Source organism: Fukomys damarensis, unplaced genomic scaffold (genome assembly GCF_012274545.1).
Source record: "Fukomys damarensis isolate Sample0158 unplaced genomic scaffold, DMR_v1.0_HiC HiC_scaffold_12, whole genome shotgun sequence".
NCBI classification, from domain to species: Eukaryota; Metazoa; Chordata; class Mammalia; order Rodentia; family Bathyergidae; genus Fukomys; species Fukomys damarensis.
In genome coordinates, this window is record NW_022900924.1 from 58,896,078 (window position 1) to 58,921,874 (window position 25,797).

Here is a 25,797-nt window from a genome sequence, read left to right on the forward strand (position 1 = left end):
TTTTTTTCTTTTTAATGCAATGTGCTGAATGTCTATAATTTTGTTCGGATGACTGCAGAATCTGGAAAAGCTGTTGCTGCTATCAATGCATACCATAATACTATTATTGGTCTTGTGATATAAATATATATATATATATATATAATTTGAATTTTTGGAAACTTTAACTGTGCTGTCAACTTTGGAAAAAGTTATGCCAATTTACTGTGTTGAGTTGGCATTGTACAGAAATTGACAGCCATATTGGTCTAGAAATGTTAAATTTTTTTTCCATTTGTACAGGGGTAACTCACTGTATTAAATATGTAAGGTCATATCTATGTGGGTTTGATTACAGAAAGTAATAAAGTATTCCCTAAATAATGAAAAAAAGAATAAGATAAGACTACAAGAGCAAGAAGCAATTTAAATATGTTCAGGGACCATTTTCATCTTCAGAATTAAGGATTATTTTAATCTTACATCATTGCCTTTTCTTTCACTTTCCTTTTTAGTTTTATTTTAGGATTCCCTATTTTTAATGTTCATACAGAGATTTCTTTAACTGAAATACTGAATAGTTTCTCTGGTGTGAAAAACTATAATAGTACACAGGATCCTAATGAGCTAATTAATAATGTGAAATAGGAAGTAAAGGGCTGAAGGTATAGGGAAAGTGGGAAGGGTGGGGGAAAGATAATAAGGGAGAGGAAAAATATGAGAAATTGAAAAAATGGAAATAAAGTGTTTGTAAATGGGGAGGGGAGGAGGGGCGTGAAGGGAGAGCAGGGACTAGGGAAAAAATGAGAATCAAGACCTATCATGTAAAGGTACAGGATCCCAATAATGAATGTAACTGTATTGTATACTTAGATTGTACCAATAAACTCAACAAAAAGAAAAAAAAAAAGTCTTAGCTGCTTTCTCCTGGCTGGGACACGATACCCAGCACCCACAACTTAAAAGAGGAAAGGTTTATTTTGGCTTACAGTTTTTAGAGGTTTCAGTTCATAGCCAGCTGGCTTCGAGGCAGGGTGGCCTGGCAGGAGGCCTGGCAGGAGGCGGAACAGCAGCCTGGCAAATAGGAAGCAGAATAGATCAAGGAGGGAGGTGGGGTTAATTACCCTTCCAAGCCATGCTGTACCTCTTACCACCACCTGGCCTCACTGCTTTATACCCAGCTATAAACTCAGGAGAGGGCTAATCCAGAGGTGTGTGACACACCCACAATCCCGTCACCTCCCCAAAGCCCTGCCTATGAGACCATGTGGCTTTAGGAGGACATCAAGACATAAACCATCACACAGATGCAATCACACTGACCAAATCTTTCCCATCGTATGTATGAAACGATCTTAAGAGGACAGCCCTAAACTTCAGGTTGTTTTCAAACTGAACTCAAATCACTAGCACACTATTAATTAGTTTTTAGGTGGCTGTATCCCCTGGTTAACCTGGAGCTTACTGGCACAAATTCCAGCACTGTGTCCTGTAATCTTCCCTTGTGGGGTTTCTCGAGTGGTCTGCCTCTCCCGAAGGCATCTGCTCTCAGATGAGATCAACTCTCAGTATCCAGTGCAGGAGGCAGCTGCAGAGCAGAAAAGTCCATGAGGACAGTGTCATTAAGCCCTCTGGACTCTGCAGCAGGTCTCACAGCCACCCACACAGACAGTGGACTGCAGAAAAGAACGTGCTTAGGTGGCACATAAACTTCATTTCTTTGTCAGGAATTCAATCAGAAAACCTGAAGACAGGACATTGCTCATCTCATGCTAAAGGACTTCTCAGTCAATTCAATAGGAATCACAGTGTAAGTCACCGCTAAGGGACAGAGGACCCCAGAGTCACAGCTCCCTGTCACCCGGGGAACTGGTGAAACTAACCTCCTAAAGAAAGGGTGGTTGACTTTGAGCTTTCAACAGAAAAATGCAACTTAGCCAAGGGAAGAGAGGATAAAAGAACAGTGATTTCTTAATCTAGAAATTTTTAATTTGAAGTTGCATCCAAGTTTATATTTTAGTTTCCTTTGGCTTCCTTCATTTATAGGATTTGGGACTGGAATGCTGAGTGAAAATGTTCTCTTACATATTTTCTAAAATGAATAGAAAAGGAAAAAAAAAAGAAAGCAATCTTTATTAACCATAAAGTAGCCCTGTGGACAGGAGGAAACATCTATTATTTTAGCCCAGCTAAATGAAAACGTTCATCAATTTGCATCAGTCAGGAATGCTGAGGCACAGGTGAGGCTAGCCAATGAGTCCGGTTCAGCCTCCTGAACACTCACATCCCCCGTCACTCCATCTGTATTAGAAGCCCTCCTGCCTCTGCCAGGGCAGAGGACAGACACCAGGAAGGATCTCCATGCCCCAAGAGGTTCCCCAGGGCAGCAAAACAGCAAGCTTCCTCAGTAGAACTTCTACTCTCATATGGTGGAACCACCCATCTTAAGGCTCTTATTCCTCCAGGCAAAATGTGAGCCCTGGACTCAGGCTAGGGCATTTCGGCATTCTCCCCTAACCTCTGGATCCTGTGCCAAGTAAACCAAGACTGCAATGGTCGTCCAACAAAAATGGGTTCTGATGCCAAGTACCAAGATCTTTGAAGCCATCCTACTTCCCATCTCTCTGAGGCTGAGGCTCTTTCCAGAACTTACCTTGTTTTGTTCACATTAGTTAAGGGCTGTTCTCACCCCTTGCTTTAAAAGCTCCAAGTGGCATAACCACAAATACATACGAATGATACTCTACTTCCTCACCTGAAAAAGAGCTGAAACCAGCTTCTTGGCATCTTAAAGGACAGCTTGACACCATCAGTGTAGTTACCAGAAATATACAAAGCTTTGTAGAAATAACTGTGTCAAATCATTGGTTAGATAATTGGGATTATAAAACACAAACTCATATAAATGTTTACGGTACAGATTTGGGGTGGGGGGGATATTCAAAGTCAAAAGGTTAAGTCAGAGACAAAGTCAATTTCTACTGTCAGTAATAGCAACTATAGAAGTCCTCCCCCAACTAGGAAAGTCTCATTCTTCTTACAATCAAAGAGGTTTGGAGAGGTTCAGTAACTTGTCTAAAGTTACAAACCTAGTCCTTCAGGTGTAACTGGTATCAGTTCAAAGTCAAGCTCTGTCCACTGTGAGGCAGTGCCTCTAAGTAACAGGATTCATTGCAATCCACTCAGAAGGCATTAACACACATTCTGGGCTGTCATCTACCAAGTCGTTTTTTTAAGCTGCCCAGGATAATCAGAAATGGATACTATCCTTTTCTCCATCTAATAAAATGGGGCAAGGGAAACAGATCCGAAAGGCTGGGACAATCCACCAACTGTGTCATCATTTGATTAGAGTCTCAGCTTGTAAGATTCAACATTCAAAATATATTGCTTCAGAGATTAGTTGGACAACATCATAAATGTACTTAATATTACTGAATCTTACACTTAGAAATTACTAAGATCCTACATTTATATTTGCATTCACTACTACAATTAAAAATTTAAAATTACATATATTGTTTTATTTTCAAAAGCAAGAAAGCCGAAGTCAGTCTCATGTCACAAGCACTTGGTAACTTCACTGAGGAGCATGGGGAGGGCACTGGAGTCAAGCTCTCAGGAGTAGATCTGGCTGGCTCAGAAAGGCCAGCTCTACTGAGCCAAGAGCTATAGCCCTGTCAAACAGATCCAGGAATCTGAAGGTATTCTGCACACTTCTAGAATACAAATAACTTCCACACTTCAAGTGCGTTCCTGATAAGTGAGAACCGCAAAGAAAGGGTTACTCTAAATATTCCAATTCTAGTGCCAAATTGAAGACTTAAGTGCAACGTAAGAAATGCCTCGCATGAAAAAGATGGAAAATTTTCCTGCTACAGAGCCTGCAAGTTCTCATTTGTTCCATAGTTGGAAGTGTATCACACACCTTTAGATGCAACCAGAAATCGTTACCCCTTTTCTCCATGAGGGTACCATTGAGCAGTATCTCACAGGGAAAGGAGCCACGCTCTGTGTGGTAAGTGTGGAAGGCTATGCAAGTTAGTGCAACTCCATTCTTAATTATATACCCTAATCCTATGTCCATCATGAACTGAAGACATTTGCACAAAAATCACACATGAATGTTCACAGAAGTATTATCACAGTAACCAAGAACTGGAAAAAATGTCTGATGAATGGATAAATACAATCTGGGTATCATCTGACCATTTTAAGCAATGAAGTCAGGACGCATGCTCCAGCATGGAAGATACCATGCTGAATGAAGGAAGCTGGAGATAAGATCACACACTGTATGATTCAACATGAATAAAATGTCCAGAAGAGACAAATACACAGACAAAGATCAGAGTCATGAGGAGTTGGGGGAAGAAAGGAAGAGGAGAAATGTAGAGAGTGGTTTCTTTCGGGGTTGCAGAAATGTTCTGGAATCCGAGCTGCGGTGGCTGCACAACACTGACCACACTCTTGCTCACGGGGCTGTGCGCCTGTGTCCCTTCCTGAGGCTGTGACAAGAGGTCGGCTTGGCAGCATACTCTACTCCAAGCAGTGGTGAAGCGGGCAGTCTGTGCCCACAGCGGCACAGGTATCACTCACTACTGCAGTGTGCAAGGACTGGCTGCCTTTTCACACTCCTGGCTGTTTCTTTTGTTGTGCAAAAGATTTTAAGTTCACTGTAGTTCAACTTATTTATTTTTGCTTTTGTTGTGTGTCCTTTTGGTATTATAGCCAAAAAATAATTTTTAGACCCATGTCAAAGAATTTTTTCCCTATAATTTTACAGTTTCATGTCATACACTTAAGTCTTTAATCCATTTTGAATAATTTTTGTCAGTGGTATAAGAAGAGGGGTCCACATTTATTCTTTTGCACATGAGTATCATTTTCCCAACATCATTTATTCGAGAGACTGTCCATTCCCCACAACAAGCCCTTGCTATCAGAGTCAAACATGAGTTCACCACGGATGCCAACACGTATTTCTGGGCTCTTGATCCTTCCCAGTGGTCTCTGTGCTAGTATTTATGCTGTGCCACACTCTCTAAAGGCTACAGCTGACTAATGTCATTTGAAATCAAGAAATGTGATGCTTCCAGCTTTGGTCTTATTGCTAAAAGTTGCTTTGTCTACTTGAGTCCTTTGTGGCTCTACACAAATTTGGAGATTCTATTTTATGAAAAACACCATTGGACATTTGGTAGGGATTTCTCTGAATTTATAGATTGTTTTATGTAGTATGGACATTTTAAATAATATTTTAATAATATTGATTCCTTCAGTCCATGAATGCAGGATTTTTTTTTTATCTATTTGTTTCTTCAATTTCTTTTGTCAATGTCTTGGTTTTCAATGTACAGATCTATCACCACCTTGGTTAAATTCATTCCTAAGTATTTTATTGTTTTTGATGGTACTAGAAATGGGACTTTTTTCCAGATAGTTCAGAGAAATGCAGCTGGTTTTTGTATGTTGATTTTGTAGTCTGCAACTTTACTGAATTTATTTATTAGTTCAGAAAGTAAAAATCAGGCCAATAACCCAATTATATCAAGAAGACAACTATAAAAACAGACCCAGTATCAGAATACTTCAATATATAATGCAAATACTAACATGGCTGGTTTCTTGGGCAGAGTCTTTAGAGTTTTCTGTACCTAAGATCACATCCTCTGTACATAGAAACAGTTTTACTTCTTCCCTTCCTATTGGCTGCCTCTTTCCTTTCTTTCTCCCTCATTCTCTTTCTTTCTTTCTTTCTTTCTCTTTCTTTCTCTCTCTCTCTCTCTCTCTCTCTCTCTCTCTCTCTCTCTCTCTCTCTCTTTCTTTCTTTCTTTCTTTCTTTCTTTCTTTCTTTCTTTCTTTTTCTTTTTTTTTGCCTACACAGCCAAAATTTGCAGTACTCTGCTGATAAGAAATGGAGTGAGTAACCTTGTCTCATTCTTGATCTTAGAGGAAAAAGTTTCAGCTTTTCACCAATGAGCAAAAGGTTAGCTGTGGGGTTGTTTTCTATGGCCTGTATTTCACGGGGGCACAGTCATTCTAGACTTGTTTTTTTTCAGTATTTTGAACAAGGATGTTGAATGCAGTCAGATGTGTTTCTGCATCTACTGAGATGATGATATGATTTGTACCCTTTATTCTGTTAATATGGTGCATTATATTGATTTATATGAGCCATCCTTGCATCCCAGGGTTAAATCACCTTGACATGCTTGATCATGTACATGACATTTTTAATACACTGTTGAATTAAATTTGCTAGTGTTTTTCAATAATTTTTGCATCTGCAGTAAAACTTTGGATTGTGAGTAACTTGTTCTGAGAGTGTTCCATAAGACAAGCAAACATTTCTAATAAATTTTAACCTGATAAATGAGCGATGCCTTGCACTATGAGTAGTAATGGAGGCTGAATGTCACATGATCACAAGAGCTAATGATTCTTCCCTCTCTCTCATTGCAGGATTGTGGGTGATTGTTTCCCAAGAGCAAAAGGTTATGCAAGGGATCTCATCTGCAGAGGAGGAGGAGAAAAAGGTGGAACCCTTCACTTCAAATGAGACTAGGGAGATGTGTAAAAGGTGGGAAACAGTGCACAATTTTGTAGAAAAGCACCACTCAAATAAGGCTGTAGCAGTGCAAGTGATGAATCTGTTTAAAAACAGTGCAGTATCACGTTTCTATGAAATCTTCAAAAGGAGCCAAATCAAGTGTCACCAGATAGGTTCCTTGTTAAAGTTGCATGAAAAGAAAGATTCCACTGAGCCAATAGACAGCAGTGATCCCATTAGTGATGGTGAAAGTCGTCCTACACAATAACCCTCCTCTCTCATCTCCCTCACACCAGCCAGGAAGGTTTTCAAAGGTAAGTGGAGGCTTATATTTTGTATTTTCTCTATTATTTTGTATTATATCATAGTACTGTAATCATTTTGTATGAATATTTTGGGTTATGAAATGAATCATCCGAGTTTCCAGTTTTTCTTATGAAGAAATTCATTTTGATATACAATTGCTTTGGATTACAAGCATGTTTTGGAATGAATTATGCTTACAAACAAAGATTTTACTGTATATTCATCAGGGTTATTGGTCTGAAATTTTCTTGTGGTGTCATTATGAGTTTGGAATTATTCCCTCCTTTTCAACTTTTTAAGGGAGAGTTTGAGAAGGACTGGTATTCATTCTTGAAGTGTTCAGTAGAATTCATCCATGAAGACATCTAGTCCTGGGGTTTTCTTTGTTGGGAGGTTTTTGATTACTAATTCAATCCCCCTATTCACTAGTCTTTCAGATTTTCTTTCTTCATGATTCAGTTTCGGCAGTTTGTATGTATCTAAGAATTTACTTGTTTCTTTTAGGCAGTCCAATTTGTTGACATATAATTAACTGTTCATAGTCTCTTGCAATCCTTTATAATTCTTTATCAAGAGTAATGTGTCTTCTTTTATTTATAATTCTCTTTCTCCCTCTTCTCCCCCCCCCACTTTCTCTTCCATTAGTCAAACTAAAGGACTGCCACTCATCATTTCAAAGAACAACTCCTAGTTTCACAATCTTCTCTACTATTTTTCTAGTCTCTGTGCAACTTATTCCTGTTCTAAGCTTTACGATATCCTCCCTTCTATGGACTTTGGCCCTAGTTTGCTCTTCTTTTTCTAATTCCCTGAGTGGTATAGATCTTCCTTTTACTGAATGTAGGTTTTACCACTATAAATTCCCCTATTAGCACTGTTTTGACTTCACTCCGTAATTTTTAGTATGTTGTGTTTCTATTTACATTTGTCTGAAGATACTTTTTCTTTTTTGATTTCTTCTTTGGCTCACTGGTTGTTCAGCGGTGTGCTATTTAGCCTCCACATATTTGAATTTCCCTATTTTCCTCTTGTGAGTGATTCTAGTTTTATACTATTGTAGTCAGAAAAGATGCTTGACATTTCTTCAAACATCTCATCTACACATGATCTGTCTAGAGGATGGTCCAGGTAAACTTGAGAAGGTGTACACAGTCCCATACTGTTAGATAAACACTGTAAATGTCTGTAAGATCCACCTAGTCTAGGGTGTTGTTCACGTCCACTTCTCCCCTCTGATCTTCTGTTTGATGATCTACCCACAGTATTGTTGAAGGTCAGTATTAATGTTCACCACTGGCATTGCATTGTTGTTTATTTCTCCTTTTTTCTCTGTTGGTATTTGCTTGACATATTTAGATGCTTTGATGTTGGATATGTAAATATTTATGGCTGTTGTATCTTCTTGATGAATTAACCACCTTGTCATTATATAATGACTCTCTCTTTGTGATAATTTTTTATTTTAGGTGGATTTTGTCTGATTAAAAGCAGAGCCCCCCATTCCCTTTGGTTATTGGCAGGGGGTATTGATACGTTCCTCACTCTCTATTTATAACCTCAAAGAGAATCTCCTCCTTGGGCAGCAAATCACTAGGTCTACCGCCCAATACATTCACCCTTTTCTTTAGATCAATTGAGTTACATGCATTTACACTAAAGGTAGCAATCAATAGTAAAGGAGTCACCATTGCACTCTGCTCGTTGTTTTGTATTCACAGCTCCATTTCTTGCATTTCCCTCTCTTGCTGTCTTTCTTGTGACTTTATGACCTTTTCTCATGGTAAGCACCAATTCCTTTCTCTTATTCTTTTCTCTTTCTAATTATCATGAAGCTTACACAAAATATCGAAATTATAGCATCCTGTTTTAAGCTTATAACAACTTAACTTGGATAATATAAAACCTATAACTTATCCACCCCCTTATATTTCAGTCTATTGATGCTATAATTTACATGTTATCATGTGTACCTAGTAAATTATTATAATTAGTTTTTAGCATGTTTGTTTTTAACTTTTATATCAGGTTTGAAAGGTGTCTTAATTAGTTTTCTTGTTGCTGAGACAAAATATCCAACACCTACAAGTTAAGTGAAGAAAGGTTTCTTTAACTCATAGTTTGTAGAGATTTCAGTCCATAATTGGCTGCCTCCAAGGCAGGGTGGCTCAGCAGACAGGCACTGCAGAGGAGAAACAGTTCATGGTGGACAGAAGATAGCAAAGCAACAAGAGACAACTACAGCTCTTTCTATCCCTTCTATCTTATCCAAGCTACTCAGGAGGTTAGCACTCACATCTTTAATCCTAATGCTCTTGAGTGTAGAACTGCTCCATGAATCAACCCCAGCATCATGCACTCTAGATCCAGCTACCTCTGAAAAAGCCCCACCTGTGAGTGCACGAGGCTCTGTGGGGACATCTAAACACAAACACAAGCCGTAACAAAAGGATTTGCACACCAGCACTGTTTGCAAACTCCTGTAGGCTTCCATCGCTCTCTTCCATTCTCTTTTCCTCCTTATTCCTCTGAATGGACAATCAATGACTGTCTCCGGGCTGCAACTCCTCCTTCTGCTGGATCAAGTTGCCACTGAACCTCTCTGCTGGACTTTGCAGTTCCATTACTGTGTCCTTCAACTCTGGGATTTCTTGTGGTTTCTATGTGTTAAACTTCTAGTTTTGTTCATGTATTATTTTTCCAATTTTGTGCAGCTGAGTCTTCTTGCCATTTGCTGAGCTTCTTTACAAGTCATTCACAGAACTCCCTTCTGTTGGCTCAGCAATTGAAGCTATTTCCTCCATTGGAGCCACTTCTCTATTTCTTCATGGTCCTTATGCCCTTGCACATGTGATGTGCCCTGAGGAAGCGTTCGTCTACGACAGGCCTCATGATTAATCTGGTCAGGGAGCCTGCAGGCCGAGGGGTTGTCAGCAGGGTCACCAGCATTCAGGGCCCAAGCTCAAGGTTTCCAGCTGGGTTGGGCCATACCCTGCTCTGAGGTTAGTGGAGCCCTGAGTGGACATGGTGGGTGGGAGCTGTGTGGCCAGCCTCATGTTCAGGTAGAGCTACTGGTGAGCTCTGCAACCTCTCTGATAAGGTGGGGATGCGTATGGGGCCTCAGACTGAGCTCTCAGGCAGGTCACCATCAGTTTCTTGCCTGACAAGGCCAGTAATGTGCTCTCTGGCCCATCAGGGTTGCCACTGGGCTCCTGAGTAGGGTGAGGCTCCAGGCTGCACCTGGCTGGGCAGGATGCAGGCTGTGCTCCACACCAGGCAGAAACAATGCCTGTGCTCTGGGCTGGGCTCCTTGATTGCTTCTTAACTATGTCACCTCTTACTGAATGCTCAGTTCTTGGGATTTTGTCCCTTGTCCGGTCCGTACTGGGTACAGACTAATGGCTGGCTCCTAGAGGAATAAAAGTATGAGCAAACAGCCCCTCCAACTGCAGGGGTTCTTGAGCCCCCAAACAGATATCCCCAGGTTCTCTACAGATCACATTGCACCCTGCATGTAGCAGGAGCTGAGCAGGGAAACCATGTTCCCAACCGTCTGGATGCCATCACCAAGGCCACCAGACCCCAGCTCCTGCAGCCTCTGTGCCACGAGAACCATGACCTCTCCTGAGGCCCCAGTGGATCCAAGCTCAGGGTGCTTTAGGTCCAGCTTCCAGCCTATGAAGCACTAAAATCTCATCTCTGACAAATGAGAGCTGGTCCAAAGGTGAGAATGGGGGATGAGACCTCATTCTCTCCACATTGCAGGACCTAAATGCCTTTCCTACCTAAGGGAGGGTGGCAGAGGTGGAGAGCAGCTCCCATAGTCCCTGCTGGTCCTGTGCCATAGCAGAGATACTGTGAAACCACAGCTATCATACGAGATGAACTCCACATGCAAAACCCAGAGCTCAATGCAGCCAGTAGCAGGTTGTAGACACAGGCAGGGAAGGAGGAGCTCAGCCTCCCCAAGTAAGAATGACAGTCTATGCCTATGGCAATCAGCTGGGACCAAATGGCCTCCCAGTGACAGTGTCTGCAGAAATAATTCACTTTCACATTTGGGGTGCTCCTGGCTCTGAAAAGGTAGAAATCAGGTACACACAGGATGCCGTACTCCCTGTCCTCCCACCAAAGAATAACCTGGTTCCATATATATACTGCAGGATTTTCAAAGCCAATGGACTCCTGCTGTCAGCTCCCCAGCATGCCCAGAACTCAGGGGTATGCACTGTCACCATGCAGACAAAGGACAGGATCACATGCACACACACATGCACACACATATGCATACAAGCACAGCCATACCATACACTACTGGCAAGAAAATCAATGCTCTGGTTTTCAATCTCAGGATCATTTCCTGGCTTTATCTACCATAGCCAACCTAAAGGAGGAAAAGAACTGTGTGCACCAGAGCTGGGCATTTCCTCTATCTGGACTTCATATACCTGGCAACTCTATGTTTGTTTCCCAGCCTCTGCATGCAGAGCCCCTGTGAAGCCTTTTCAGTTTTCTTTCTGCACCCATCCTTCCAGCTCTTTAATACTGATCCCCTAGCAGAAAACCACTAATGAACTCTCGATAAAAACACAGCTCCTCAGGCTGTGAGAATTTCTAGATGATGATGTTTTTTTCTCCCTCTAGCACAGCAAAGTCTGGTCCACTTCTGTCTGTGATAAAACTGCATCAGTATGAGAGCTAGTCCCTGGCCACACTTGGAATTAGACCACATAATTATGCTAGAGAACAAAATGTCATTAAAATATGCATTAAAACCTCACTAATTCAAACTTCCCCATTTCTGAAGATGGTATCAAACACAGCAGGCTAAAATTCACAATTTCATTTGTTCTCAAAGTATAGGGATTAAGATAACTAAGTTTGGACAATAAAAGCTATTTACTTTCCAAAGAGAACACACTGCAAACGCCAGGACTACAGGGTAACAAGTGACACCAGACTGCCCTTCCCACCCTCCACAGGGGAGGTGTGACCCTCACGAGGCACACACACTTCTCTGGTGTCAGTCAGGACACACACTCCTGCCCCTTTTGCCGTCCCACTCATCCTGCAGACCACCTGCCACCTGGCAAGTCTTCCACAGGGACCTCGAGGTTCTCTTCTTCCCTGAAGCTCGCTGCGTGGAGGACACTTAGGGACAATAAGCTGAAGTATTCTCTTCTTAGTAGGCCACGCTCCTCTATCCTGAGTGTCCGGCTTTCTGACTCCTCTGGTGATCCATCTTCCAAGCCACACACCTCCATCTAGGAGAAGAGCTCCTTCCTGCCCGGGAGAAGAAACTCCCATCTGACACAGGCTATAGAAGCCTGAGACAGCAGCCACACAGACCAAGGCATCTCAGTCACCGTCCCACACAGGTAAAGGCCAGCAAAGAAGCTCACTGCACGGCCAGCAGGTCACGAGGGTGACAGTGGCCACAGGCCTGCTGCATGCCCCTCCCTCGGCACGAGCTGGTCTCCTCATCAGCCAGCCTACATCCCTGCCAGCACTACAGTGGCATTTCCCAAGCAGGGCTAATTAAAACCCCACAGTACAATTCAGCTGCTTTGGTGGCTTTGGTATTCTGACTCAGACATCAGTGAATACTGAGGTGTTTCATCTAGTTTTATCTAACTTCCACTAAACATTCTGGAAAAATCTCCTTCCTTTCACCATCTCTTGGTACTTCAGTATTGGGGTACAGCTTATTTGCGGAAAGAGGATGAGTTGAGTCACACCAAATAATTTTGGATCCTCTCTCCTTTCCTCTGCTATTCGATGCTTTGGTTTAGCTAGCAGCATAGGCATGTTCCCTCTGTATTCTACGAGTTTCAAAATGAAAACTTCTCCCACAGACACACAGAACTGGGAGAATACATGCCTATACAATTAGGCTTTCTCTGAGTATAACTACTGGGCACATCTGACAGAGGTGCCTGGACACCCTCAGGTCCACGCTCTCCCTTTCCAATTCCTTCCACCACAGAGCTATGAACTGTTAAAAGTCATCATGCCCCCTCTTGGTGTAAAAATTATAGTAATACTTTTAGGGAAGACATAATGTTAATTGATAATGAAATTTTCATACATTTGCTTTCCACAAGAAAAAGAGTCCAGTTGTTACAGCAAGCAGGTAAGGTTTCCAAGGGTGGAAAATGACTGTCAAGTGGTATAAAATGCTCAAAGCCCTGACCTGGATTTCTGATCTGTGTCACAGTCTTCTGCCCCCAGAGTTAGAACTTGAGGGTGGATGCTCAGGTGAGCTCCTCCATGCTGCGCTGTGTTCTCGGCCACATCACCATCCCTGCGTGAACAGGAGTGGGGTAGGGAAGCCGGGCTTCCTCACCCAAGCTGAGGAAGAAAACAGCCAGGGGAGCAAGGGAGAGGACTCCACATCCCACTTCTTTCATTAGAAATGACTATGACTTATGAAAGGAGGCATAAAAGTTTCTATTTTCATAAAGGTTTAAAATGGAAAGTTCTCTTTCCAACCCAATGAAAAATAGCAAACCTCTTTCCAGACATCAGCACACCCAGTCCAGCATTCAACAGCACACACGGCACCAGGACAGACAGCACTCGAGGTGGGCACCTGCCTGGCACAGGGGACATGGACTGACGCTCACTGGTGAGTCAGGACCAGCAGCTGGTATGCAACATATTCACCCCAACATTCGGAGAGCTGATCCGGGATGTGGAGTCGGACCTTGGTCTGGCTGTTTACACCATGGAAGGCTGCTCACAAGAGAAATAGCAGATGGAGGGAGAAGGAAGCTTCTGGTGGCTACACAGCTACCAGGGAACTAGGAGCAAGAGGGGCTCCTGCCAGGTCCCCTGCCTTCCACAATTACAACTCTGGAGAGCAGGGAGGTTTGAGGCTCTGGGGAGGCTGTGTCTGGGCAGGAGCCAGGCAGCTCCTCCAAGAGCAGGTGGTTGCTGAAGCGCTCCTGGGACCCAGGTTTCCTGAACAGGGAGACCCAGAGAAAGTCTGGAGACTCGAGATACCCTCAGGGTCAGGAAGCAGGCCCTGTGTAGGAACTACGGCAGCCGCATATGTGACTCCAGCCAGGGTTCACAGCTGCGACATGCATGGGGGCACATGAGAGCAAGAGGGCCAGCCAGCTAGAGGCCTGCAAGGAAGGAGGCAGCTCTGGGTATCAGCACCTGTGAGAAGCACCCAGAGGGGAGGGAAAGGACACCTACGGCTTGAGTGCTCACCGTGGGCACAGGGCTGGGCTGGTGGAGGGAGAGTCGCAGCACCAGCCAGGCCACATGGAAGAACACTGCAATCCCACGGGTATTAACGCGTGTACAGCAAGTGTCCTGTGTCCTCTACCCTCGTCATGTAATGCCCAACACACTGACTTCAGAGCACATCAGTTAAGTTCTGTCAGCTGCAATCGGAACTTCAGTCCCAGGATGTCAGGAAGCAGTGTCGACCAGGGGTCCCCCAGCTCTTCTAGGAACAGGTCAGTAGGGGAAGAGAAGTGTGTCACCAGCTTCACGTGGAGATCGGGTGGCTCAGAGACATGTGCATGTGAGCCAAGTGTGGGTGTGCGACGGTCAGCTTCAGGTCCACCTGGAAGGAGTCACAGGGCGAGACCAGAGCTGCACTGGGGAACGTGGACAAAGGCAGCCTGTGCTCCACGCCATGTGAGGGCCGCGCCTGGTCAACTGAAGGCCGGAACCAGAAAGATGGCCACCTCCCTGGCAGAGCGGATCCTCCCCGATTGCACAATTCCCACCCAGGACACAGCCTGCTGCCTCCAGGCTGGCACCGAGCACCCCAAGCCTCCAGTCCACGCTGCAGGTTTGGGCTTCCGCAGGCTCTGTCATCCTGTGAGGCAACCCCTTGTGATGAACTCCTTCTTTTCTTTCTCTATCCACTCCTCCTGCTGGTTCCATTTCTCTGGAGAGCCAAGGGCTAACCTGAGAGGAGCTAGAGGGAAGGACTTGGGGGTCGGTAGGACACCAGCAAGGTAGGGCGGCAGATAGGGGAGGCTGCCGACACAGACCGTGCTGTGTTGCAGCAAAGCCTCAAGGCCACAGTGGGCAGCAAGGCAGACGCCTGCACCCTGCAGGCCCAGCAGGAGCTGGGGGGTGGGCAAAAGCAGCACCTGCTGCAAGAGATGAAGATGGTGCTACAGGGCCTTGGCACCTTAGGGATCAGAAGCCAGAGAATGAGAGGTGGGACTAGGACCAGGGTCAGGGACTCAGGGAAAGATGGGTTGATCCTGAAGGTGCCCAGGCGAAGTGATTGCCAGCCATGGTGACTGGGATGGGTTTTCTGCCTCCTGAACCAGGTGATTCCAGGACTTTCATGTACAGTTTCTTCAGTGACCCAAGGCTGAAGGTCAATATATGAGTTTTTTTTTCTTTTTCTCTTTTTGTTTTGAAGCTTCAAAACAGTGAAAGTTGAAAAGAAATGTTTGAATTGAACTGGAGTGTACACTGTCCAAAAATAATTTTCCAATATAAAAGCTCACAAGAAAGCATTACACTTAGTTAGATCTTTCAAACTGTGGTTATACTCAAACACATATAAGCACCAATATTATAGAGACGTGATCCTTGGTAATATCCTGTTGGATAACAAAGAAGAGTGCAAAACTGCTCTAGGCAATAGAAAACAGGAGCTCTACTTCAGTACCATGGCAGGAGCAAATTGTCTAATGATCTTCAATACGAGCCTGACCTGGGGCTGGGTCCACAAACCCAGCTTCGCCTGGGTCATTTATCTTCCTTTTGACCCCTGGCATTACCTGTCATTGCTCTGAGCACTAGCACCCAGCTCCCAGTCCCAAGCTTGCTCCTGGGCCATGCAGAACAGCGGCCCTGGGCGGAAAGCCCAGGCTCGGCCAGGGTCTCTGGCAGCCAGAGAGCTGCTGGCAGCATGCACAGGAAGGAGAGTATGGAGGATGTGCACTTCCACCAGAGAATGGTTACCTGAGGGTTCTCCGGGAATCTGGAGAAGAACCTGAAGAAGACAAATGTCGTGTTTTGGGTTCTACTCTAGGACTCCTCCCATTCAGGAAGGAAGCACTGGAACAATTTGCAGAAAATGAATATAGAAAAGCCATGCGCAGTGACACAGAGAAGGCACAGGGCAGAGGCGGAGGAACAGCAGCCACAGATGCCTGTGTGCCTGCTTCCAACCTCTCTCCTGCTGACAAGTGCCCAGACAGGACGTCTTCCACGTGGCACTCGCACTCCTGCCATGCAAACCAGTGCCAGCTCCTCCCTGACTCAGCTGTGAAGGTCTAACCGAGCTGTCTCTCCATGGACAGAGACTCAAAAGCTCACAGCGTGATCCTCCTCCTGCCTTTCATCTTGTAGGCTTCAATCACTTGCAGCTAACCATGGTCTGAAAATGTCAGATGGAAAATTCCAGAAGTGAGCACTTCTCAAGTTTTAAATTGCTTCCCTCCTTAGTGTCAAGGTGAAGTCTGGACCGTCCCATTCTTAGAGGCACAAATCATCCCTTCCCAACACAGCCACACCTCCCATTTGTCACAGCTTAGCAGTCCCCGTTACCAAGGGGAATTCTGCAGGATTCCTGTCTGTGTTTAAGAAGCCCTGACTGCTCTTCATGATGGCCCTAACAAGCAAGAGAGGAAGAAGAGGTGGGTGGACAGGCGAACCCCAGCCTGCATGGCTGAGGGAGACAGAGAAACAGAATACACAGAGTATACAACAGCATCGACCATAGCTTCAGGCAGCTACCTAGAACAAACTGCAGAAAACAGGATGGTGAAATAAACCCAAACATATCAACTGGAGCACTATAAACAAATGTGACTTACAGATTCAAACTGATAGGTTAGAAAAGAATAAAGTAACTTGATGCTGTTAGCATAGACTCACAAGCGAAATACAAATGTACAGAGATGCTGACAGTGAAATATAAGACAACAATAGGCAAGGGAATACTCAGCAAAAGAAAACCAGTACTAGTCTATTAAACACAGATTTAAAGGGAGGTTGTTATAAAGGATACACTCAGGGCTGGGGATTTAGCTCAGTGGTTCGGTGGCCTGCCTTGCAAGCACAAGGACCCAAGTTCAATCCCTGGTACCAAAAAAAAAAGGATACACTCAAATTACTTCAAGTTATAGAAAGCAAAACTAAAAGAACTACAAGATGAAATGATAAATTGACCTCTATTTTTCCTCCAGAGCTGGCAAATCAAAGTAAAAAAAGATCAGTAAGAAAAATGGAGTATTTGAATAGCATAAATTACTAGCCTAAGCTAATGGACAGATATAGACACTGCTCATTTAACAACTGCGATCTGTTCCTGTGACTAGGTTCTTAAAAAGTTTAGTTACTAAAGGAGGAACTGTACATAGTATGTACACCACAAAATTCAGAACAAAGAAATGATCAGAGGAAACTCTAACGTGGTGACTTTGCTTTTATTTGCATAACTCTGCATGCAGCACTGTAATTTACAACAGAACATAAAGCTACAGTGCTATTCAGGACAATCAGCAAAAGTTACAGTACTGTGCTGTAGAAGAAGCCACCATAGGCTGCCCTGCTCACCTTCCTGCATCGGAAATTGAATGTGGGTAGGAAGTCCAAACAGTGCATCCTGGTTGTAGTCTGAACAGTCATTAAACAGGTAGGACATCAAATGAGGACTATCTGTACAAATCACTACAACCAATAACTTTATTTTCAAGAAATCATGCAACACTTATGAAAAATGACAGTGTGCCAGGCCACAAATGTCAACAAACTGCAAACAACTGGAATCATGTAGACCACATTAATGAACATTTGTTCATTAGAAACAAAACCTTTTAAAATTCTAAACATAAACTTATAAGTAAGTCCCAAGCCAAAGAATAAAGCATAATGAAAAATTTTAAAACTCACATATGAACTATAATAAAAATACTACATTTCAGAGCTTGTGGATTGCATATATTGCTAGAGGAATCTTTAGAGAGAAATATTAGTTCTAAATACATACATAGCAAAAAATAAGGCCATAAAAGTTAATGAGTTAATCATTTAATTTAAAAGATTAGACAAAGAATAAAGCCAAAGAAGGAAATAAGAGAGATGAAAACAGAGGTTGAGAAATAGACACAATACCATGGCGAAGAGAAGGGCAAAGCTGGTTCTTGGTAAAGTCTGAAGGGCGGGTGAAGGTGCTGGGAGCTGACCAGGAGGTGCTAGAACCAGGGCTTGGGCAGTGTAAGGGGCCCCACCTGCAGGCTCCAGTCCCCACACCCCAGCAGGAGGCTTCCTGAACCTGCAGATCAGATGGGATCCAAGCCTCCTCCTGTGCACTCCATTTGATCTTTCTCCTTTCAGGGAAGCAGTTTTCACATCTCCCAAGTTAGCCCTTCCATTCTTCCACCTGCTTGGTGCATGGACCACTGAGAGACAAGGAGGAGAAAAGATCTGCACTGTATCACCATCCACCAGCAGCCAAGGGAGAGAAACTCCAGGAGAAAGAAAGTGAGTAGTGCATTGGGAACCTGGGCCGTCAGAAGGAAGGTGCAGAATGGGAGCAGACGGGACCTGGGAGCAGCACCCAGGCACAAGACGAAGACCTGCAGGCCTGCGGTTTCTAAAAGACCTTGGCCAGGATGCCACTGAAATAGCATCTCTGATTTCTCTTTTAATCAGCTGTAAAAGAAATAAATGAATCCACTCTGGTTGCACATCTCTAGTAAATCAAAGTCCCTAATGATTAACAAATTGTTTTTCAAAAAGAGCAGAACAACGAAACCACATTTGTAAAACATAAGCACAGATGCGGCACCTGCCAGGTTTTCTGAGGCTGGAGCCACACAGGAAAATAACACTGGAGACTGGATTTCAGGCAAAAGCATTGCTCCACAGACTGCCAGCTTCTCTGAAAGATATGGAAAGAGGTGTGGGTTGTTTCCCTTTTCCCATTCCTGCCAACAGAACCCTGTCTTCTGGGCTTCCAAACATGACCTTCCTGGACAGTGGCTACACCCTAGGGTGGCTGCAGTTCATATCACTGGGTGTGTTTGCACCTGTTCACACCAGAGATGGAGCCTTGCAGTGTGATGTGACTCCGAGCCACCAGGATCCAGGTCAGAATATTATTAAGGGCTTTGGCAAACAGCCACGTGGATCCTAAGACTGTGGGCATCCCTGTCCTGCAGGCACCTGCTGTCCTGAGCCCACAGGTCTTGCTTTGCCTCCCCAAGTCAGCTCAGTGGGGTCAAACTGTTGGCCTGGCACACAGATGTACATCTCGGCCACAGAGCCATCCTCTTCTTACAGATACAGACTCACTTGGGGCCACTGTCTGCCCCAGTCTGGCTACCACTTGGCAGCCTCTTGCTGACTCCATGGTCTTGCTGCTCTAGACTCCCTGCCCCTAGCAGTTGACCATACAAGTTCATTTGCAGAAAGGTGTTCACAGCCAAGCCCTACCCTGGAATTACCCGAATTACTGTCTTCTAAAATTTAAAACAAGGGATGACGAAGAAGAATAATCTCTTAAGGGTGGTGCCACACCGCTGACAGGCCAGTGGACAGAGCCAGGGAGAGGCACTCACCTCATCTCCGCTTGCCCCTCCACTGCGAGCAGTGATCACTCACACTCCTGCTGACTGTCCCACACTAGGTGGATACTGGTATGATGCTCACGATTAGTACTTAGACACACTCTTACATATAACGTTTGAAACAACCCTGACAAATAGGGTTGATTAGCATTGTATTTAATAAAAAGAAACAATAAAACACCTATTATTTAATATTTTATTTTGATACATCTTCACAGTAGTTGCTGGCACTGCTGAACAAACTGTGGCTGCTCCCACTGAAACACACTGTGGGTTTAAAATACACTCCAGATTCCAAAGACTTAGTACAGAAAATGAATGTCAAATAGCCCAGTAATTTTGTGATCACAGTATCTCCCCTGGCAGGTAAGTATAGCCTAGTAATTTTGTATTGATTATCCTTTAAAGTATTCAAAAATATATTTGATGTCCTGGATTAAAAAGTTTCACCTTCCCCTTGTTTCACTTTCTAGAAGCCCACTAGGAGATTTAAACAATTTATGTGACAGACTTGTACCTCTTTTTTGAACTGCTATCTTGGAAGAGTCGAGTTTTAATTATGGGGCATTTTTCAGCAAACTTGCAGAAGAGCAGAAAATGTCCTTCAGTGGGCATGAGACCCTTCCGGACCAGCTCAAGACAAGCAGCACTTCTGGGTAGGATGACCTGGGGCGGGCACTGGAATGCCCTCTTTCCATCTCACGTTCGTCCCCTTCCCCGCAGAGCACTGTGTGTGCCACAGTCTCCCCGGTCACTGTCGTGTTTTCAGTCCTGATCTGTGCCAAGGCTGCCAGCAGGCCCCTTGTCCCATATGCAGTAAGCAAGTGCTTCCCCCAGATTGTCAACCCCGTTCCTTCGACTGCACAGACTCTGCCATCTTTTGCACGATTTGCAATTATGCTCTGCAATGGATGTGCATGATGATGTCCAACAAAACCATATACAACTGGGAAGCAACTGACCCCTACAGAAAATGATGCTTGGGTGGGCAAATAGCCACCTGTTGATGTTTTGTTCAGACATCATAATGGGAACTAGCAGCTCATCAGTGAGTATTTTCATGTGATGAACTTCGTCCTGTAAAAACTCATAAGTGGTATTCAGGTAACAAATACTTTTAAGGCCTCCATGCAATATCAAATGACCTCTGGAGCAAAACCTACAAAATGTTGAAAAGTGACTAAGTGGAAATATAGGTGACTTTTATTTTCTTCTTTTCATTTGCTCTACTTCTACAATTAACGCTTTTATGGCAATACATTAAACTAGGTTAAATTTAACTGCAAATATCATATCAAATCCCACATCCTCTGAATTACTGCGCTTGGACAGTCTTGCCTGCAGTGACACCTGTCTTCAGAACTTCAAAATAGGGCTCTCTGATGGTTATTAACTGCACTGCAAATTATAATAACTAATATTTACATACCAGGCACTGTTCAGTGTTTCCTATTTATTAACTCCTGTAAACTCTCCAGCCAGTCTCATCTTTCCTGAACTATGGATCCTTAAATGGGAGAAGGAAAAAGACCTCTCTGAAAGGGAAGTTACTGAAGGGGGAGTATTTGAAAAAGCAAATTCTAAATTAAAATTTAACTTTATACATATAATTCTTTCATAGTATAATTTTGATAGAAAACTCACAGTGGACTGATAATATATCTAATGAGAATTCATCATCGACAGGTTATAGAAGATACAGAAAAAGAATTTGGTAAAGATTAACACAAGCATAATTTAAAAACAAATACAAACACCACTATGAGAATAGCAGAAATATAAAATTTCTTCATGTGCAATGTGCCAGCTCTGTCAGAGGAGCTTTGAAAGCATTATTTCAAAATCGTGCGTGGAGGTGCCCCTCACTGCCATCACTCAGCACAATGCCAGGGGGCCCAGACAAGATGCAACTGCAAGGCAGAAGAAACAAAATCACCACTATCTGTGGTACCTGTGGCTTCTATAAAATATGGAGCATGCAGCTACAAACCAGCCAAGATGTTAGACAGAAAATTAATATACAAAAAATTATATAACTATACTGGCACAACAACTTTAAATATGCAACTGAAGAAAAACGATCCCATTTACAATGGCAATAAAACCTGTAAGCACTCAAATAAAGTGGTGTGTCCACAGAGTAGAATATACTAGAAGAAAGCAACGAAGCATCGTCCCACACCACGGAGCAACCTTGGAGCCATGACACCAAGTGAAAGAGCTGGACACGAAACACCACGCCCACGCTGCTGTAAACGCCACCTCTCCGCATTGTCCAGGAAGACGAGTGTGTGGAGGTGGGAAATCCACCGGGGCTGCCTGGGGCTGCGCGACCACTAGTGGCTGGGGTTTCTGCTGCGGGAGACACAAATGTCCAGAAGGGAGAGGTTGTTGTGTGGACTGCTGTACACCTGTGGATTTACTAAAAACACTGACTAGTAAACTCTAAAGGGCTGAAATGTGGTATGTGAATTATACCTCAATGGAGCTATTAGTTTAAAAATGATAAAAACAACCTGTAAAGTGCCTAAGACAAGTTCCAGACTTTTACAGAGAACACTGTAAAGCTTTGCAGAATGACCTAAAAAGAACAATTACAGAGACAGATAATGTCTAGGAGTGGCTCATACCAACAGTGAGAAGATGAAGCCTGCTCCAATTAATCTACAGATTCAGTGTAAATTACAGCAGGACTTTTCAAGAGAAGGGGCGATCCTAAAATTTATGTTGATTCCTAAAAGGTCAAGAATAGCCAAGACAATTTCAGAGAAAATGGATAAAAGGGAAGATATTATAAAGCTTTAATAAAGGAAACAGCATTAGCTGCTGAGCCCAAAAGATAAAAAGAACAGAACAGAGAGTCATGAAAAAGATAAAAAAAAAATACAACAGAAGAGCCAGGATTTAGCTCAGTGGTGCTGGCCCCTGCCTTACAAGTGCAAGGTCCCAAGTTCCATATCCCAATTGGAATATGACAGAAATGGCAGCACAATAAATGAGAAGATAAATTATCGATTAAATAATAGATAGTTTTCAATATGACAAAAATTATACCTCTGCTTTACAGTACACAAAAAATGTCAGATCAGATCTAACTATGAAAGACAAAACTTTCCCAGTAAAAAAATGTAGCACACAGAAAAAAACCTTGAAAACTAAAATATACTAGAAAAGACAATCTCTAAGGGAAGTGAAAGTGAGAAGGGACAGAGAAGTAACTCATTCCATGCTCATCCGATAACCACACGCGACGCAGCCAGCTCTGCAGGTGTGCGAAGCAAGGACCCAGGGATGTCCAGTGGCAGGGCAGACCCACGACGGCCTTGGACAGAAATCGCACATCTGGACGTCGGCGCCCCACTGTCCTCACTCAGCTTCTGAAGACACAGATGCGAGACACCCTCAGACACGTCCGCAAGACCCTACCGAGGGGAATCACTGCAGCCCTTTCCGGACAGTGGAGGTAGAAGAGTGTCCATCAGTGGGAAACTTTAAACCTTGGAGCATCAGATGTTTAAACGATCCACTAGACCTGTAATAACCAACAAGTGCTCGCAACACATGCAAAAGAAATGCTGGGTGAAAAAAGTCACAAAACAGGTAAAGACAGACCCTATTACATGAAGCTTTCAACACAAAAGAAGCCTGCACACAGGAACGGGAACACACTGCGTTCCAATGCTGCAGGCTGCGTGGACTCCACCCGAGCTTAGCACGGCCACATGGACTCAATCCCGGGCTCAGTGAGGCTGTGTGCGCTCACCTCCACATTGATGCACATCTTCCTCGGGACTTCCCACTTGCTCAGGACACCATTTTCCGCTTTCAGCAACCCAATCTCAGACTGCAGCGCTAACTATGTGCTCAGTGCAAGTCTAGCCCCAGGGAGGACAGATGAGCTACGCCAGCCTGTTCCCCCCGCAGAGCAGCACAAACAGAGCCAGGGCAGCCCAAGTGCCTTGGCCCTCCACCCTCCCTCCGGCTCGAAGCGTCTCAACTTGGAAAATGCTCGACCTTCAGGGCTCAGATCCTTCATGTATCAAATGGGGATGCTGCCTCCTCCTACTGTGAAGAGTAAATCATACACACACACACACACACACACACACACACACACACACACACACACACCAGTCTCCAGAGAACACAGTCTTCCACTCAGCACCTCAGTCAGGTTGGCACACAGTCACGCCTCAGCTCACAAACGCTTCTGTCTGCAAACAATTCAGCTCACAAACAAAAGTGCTTGGCAGCTCCACATCCATCCTCCTCACACAAACTTAAATGTAGCCATCCCTGAAATTGTAAACCAAATTAAGTTCATAAAACGATATACCACTACAAGGAAATGGCAATGGAGGGGAAAAGGCACGGGCCAGCTCCATGCAGCCTTTCCGGCCAATATTCCTGCCTGGTTACAGCATCTCACTTATTCCTCCACACCATGGCCTGGACCTGCCCTGTGCATTCCCTTCAGCAACAGCGTGGTTGCAGACACAACGTCACTCCTTATAGTCACCATGGACAGCACTCTGAGAGAGATGCTCCCTGCTGCAGGAAGAGAATGCCCTTTCTTAAACCTCTTCGGAAATCACATTCCTAAACCAGTTCCTCAGGACACCACCTGTGAATCACTCCACCCACACACAGCTCCCAGCCATCTCCCTAAAAGACCCAGACACAGTTCTAGCCTAAGACATAGTAGGAGGGGCTGGGAAGGGCCTGCCTGCCAGAGGCAGAAGAAGTGCTTGGAAAGCATTCCTGGAGAGACTGGGCCGGTGGGTGTTACTCCTGGGCTTCTTTTCTAAGGGCTGGGACAGGATGGTGAGTATTTCAGTTCTCCAGCCAACCAGGTGCTGCCATATGGCAACAGCAAAAGCCATGTCACCCAGCTTTGAGATCCTATGATTCCTCATCAACTCTCAACTTTGAGAAATTAAAATATTTCCATTTTGTAGAATGAGAATGCAAATTTCAAATGAGAATTCATTCCTACTTTCTTCATTCATATCATAGCGTTTCAAATTTGCATGGTTCAAAGTTATTCCATGAAAAGCTCCTGGGGAATAAGCCAGACTCCATTTATCAAAGTCTGGGCAGCTTTATCTGGACCCTGCTGCTGCACATCAAAGAACCCATCAGGGCTTAGTGGGCCAACCAACCCATTCTCCACTAAGACCTCAGACCAAATCCTCCCTGTTAGTTTTCGGTACTGGTTTAGGTATAGCTACTTTGATTTGCATTCATAAAGAGGGTAGAAAATCATCAAGAAATCCCTTTTAGCTTGAGAACTAAAGTGATAAAATGATACTAATAAAATGAAAACACTTGCTTGGCAAAACCAAGCGAGATGACGTTATCCTGGGGCTAGTGTTCAGACTGCGAGGAGACCGGGACGTGGTGGTTCCTAACCTGGGCCCTGCTTTCCTTGTCCTAACAGGCGCCACACTTCAGAACAGTGTGGCATTTTCTGCAATTACCCTTCAGTGCAATATTAAAATTGGCCAAGGCTGACCGGGCAGTTTGTTTCCATGCCTTTGAGACAGAGAATGCACAAACACAATGGTTACTGGGAGGCCAAACTAGCCGATGGATTGTGGCTCCCTGTTAGGAATCCTTTGCTTCAAAGCTGCCCAGACAAATCCTCCAGAGCCGAGCCCCTGGGGCAGAGGAGGAGACAAGACACAGCCCAGGTCCCTGCTAGTTTAAATCACTGACTGTGGCCAGCACTGGATTCTTGAAAGTGAACAAACCTGGAGCCAGACAACTCCCCTCCTTGCACCCACACCTGGACAAATGAGACCCAGGTTGGGAGAGGTCCTGCTGTAGACACACACTCATGCAGGCACACACACAGCTCCCCGCTAGCTCTCCAGACCCTTCCAGGACCACCCAGCTCCTGGCCCCTAGGATGTCTCCCAGGTGGGACAGTCAGGTTAGCTGCTGGGGCCAGGCACACCAGGAACAACCAGGAAGATACCAGGTGCAGTACATAAAAAACTAAGTTCTCTTTTAGAAAGAGGATTCAGAATCCTACCTTTGAGTCACCCCATTTCCATCCTGGCCACAGATCCCTGGGGCTCTGCGCCTTCTACTTTTCAAGGTGCCCAGATGAATTTTCGTACCTATCTCAGCCTCTGAACCCACTGCCTCTAGAAGTCTGCAAACGGTTATTTCACTTGACAGACAGCAAGCTGAGGCAGGGAGCCCTCAGCCAGCCCAAACCTCCTCACCGAGTTTCCAGATGGTCGCGGCCAGGGGCAAGGCTGCGGGGAGCTGGGGACACGTCGCTGGCCCCTTGCAAGTCTGGGCGGAACCGGTGGGGGCGGGGTGGACCCACCGGGGTGGACCCACCCAAGAGACCTCGCCCCAGGATGTCACTCTCCACTTCAGCCGGGCTGT

At 44.5% G+C, this 25,797-nt stretch overlaps 1 protein-coding gene across 8 annotated transcripts in view; it reads right to left on the reverse strand.

Moving 5' to 3' along the window:
- Positions 1-25,797, reverse strand: part of Myrip (myosin VIIA and Rab interacting protein) — a 192,788-nt gene that overhangs the window by 165,742 nt on the left and 1,249 nt on the right. Inside the window, exon 1 of one of the 8 annotated variants that reach the window (XM_010624522.3) lies at positions 23,159-23,194. The exons of 6 other annotated variants lie outside the window; for them this stretch is intronic. The gene's annotated coding sequence lies outside the window, so the exon portion shown is untranslated. Of the gene's footprint in view, positions 1-968; positions 1,004-23,158; positions 23,195-25,797 lie in introns of those variants that run through there. One more of the 8 variants, XM_010624523.2, reaches the window with a different exon arrangement.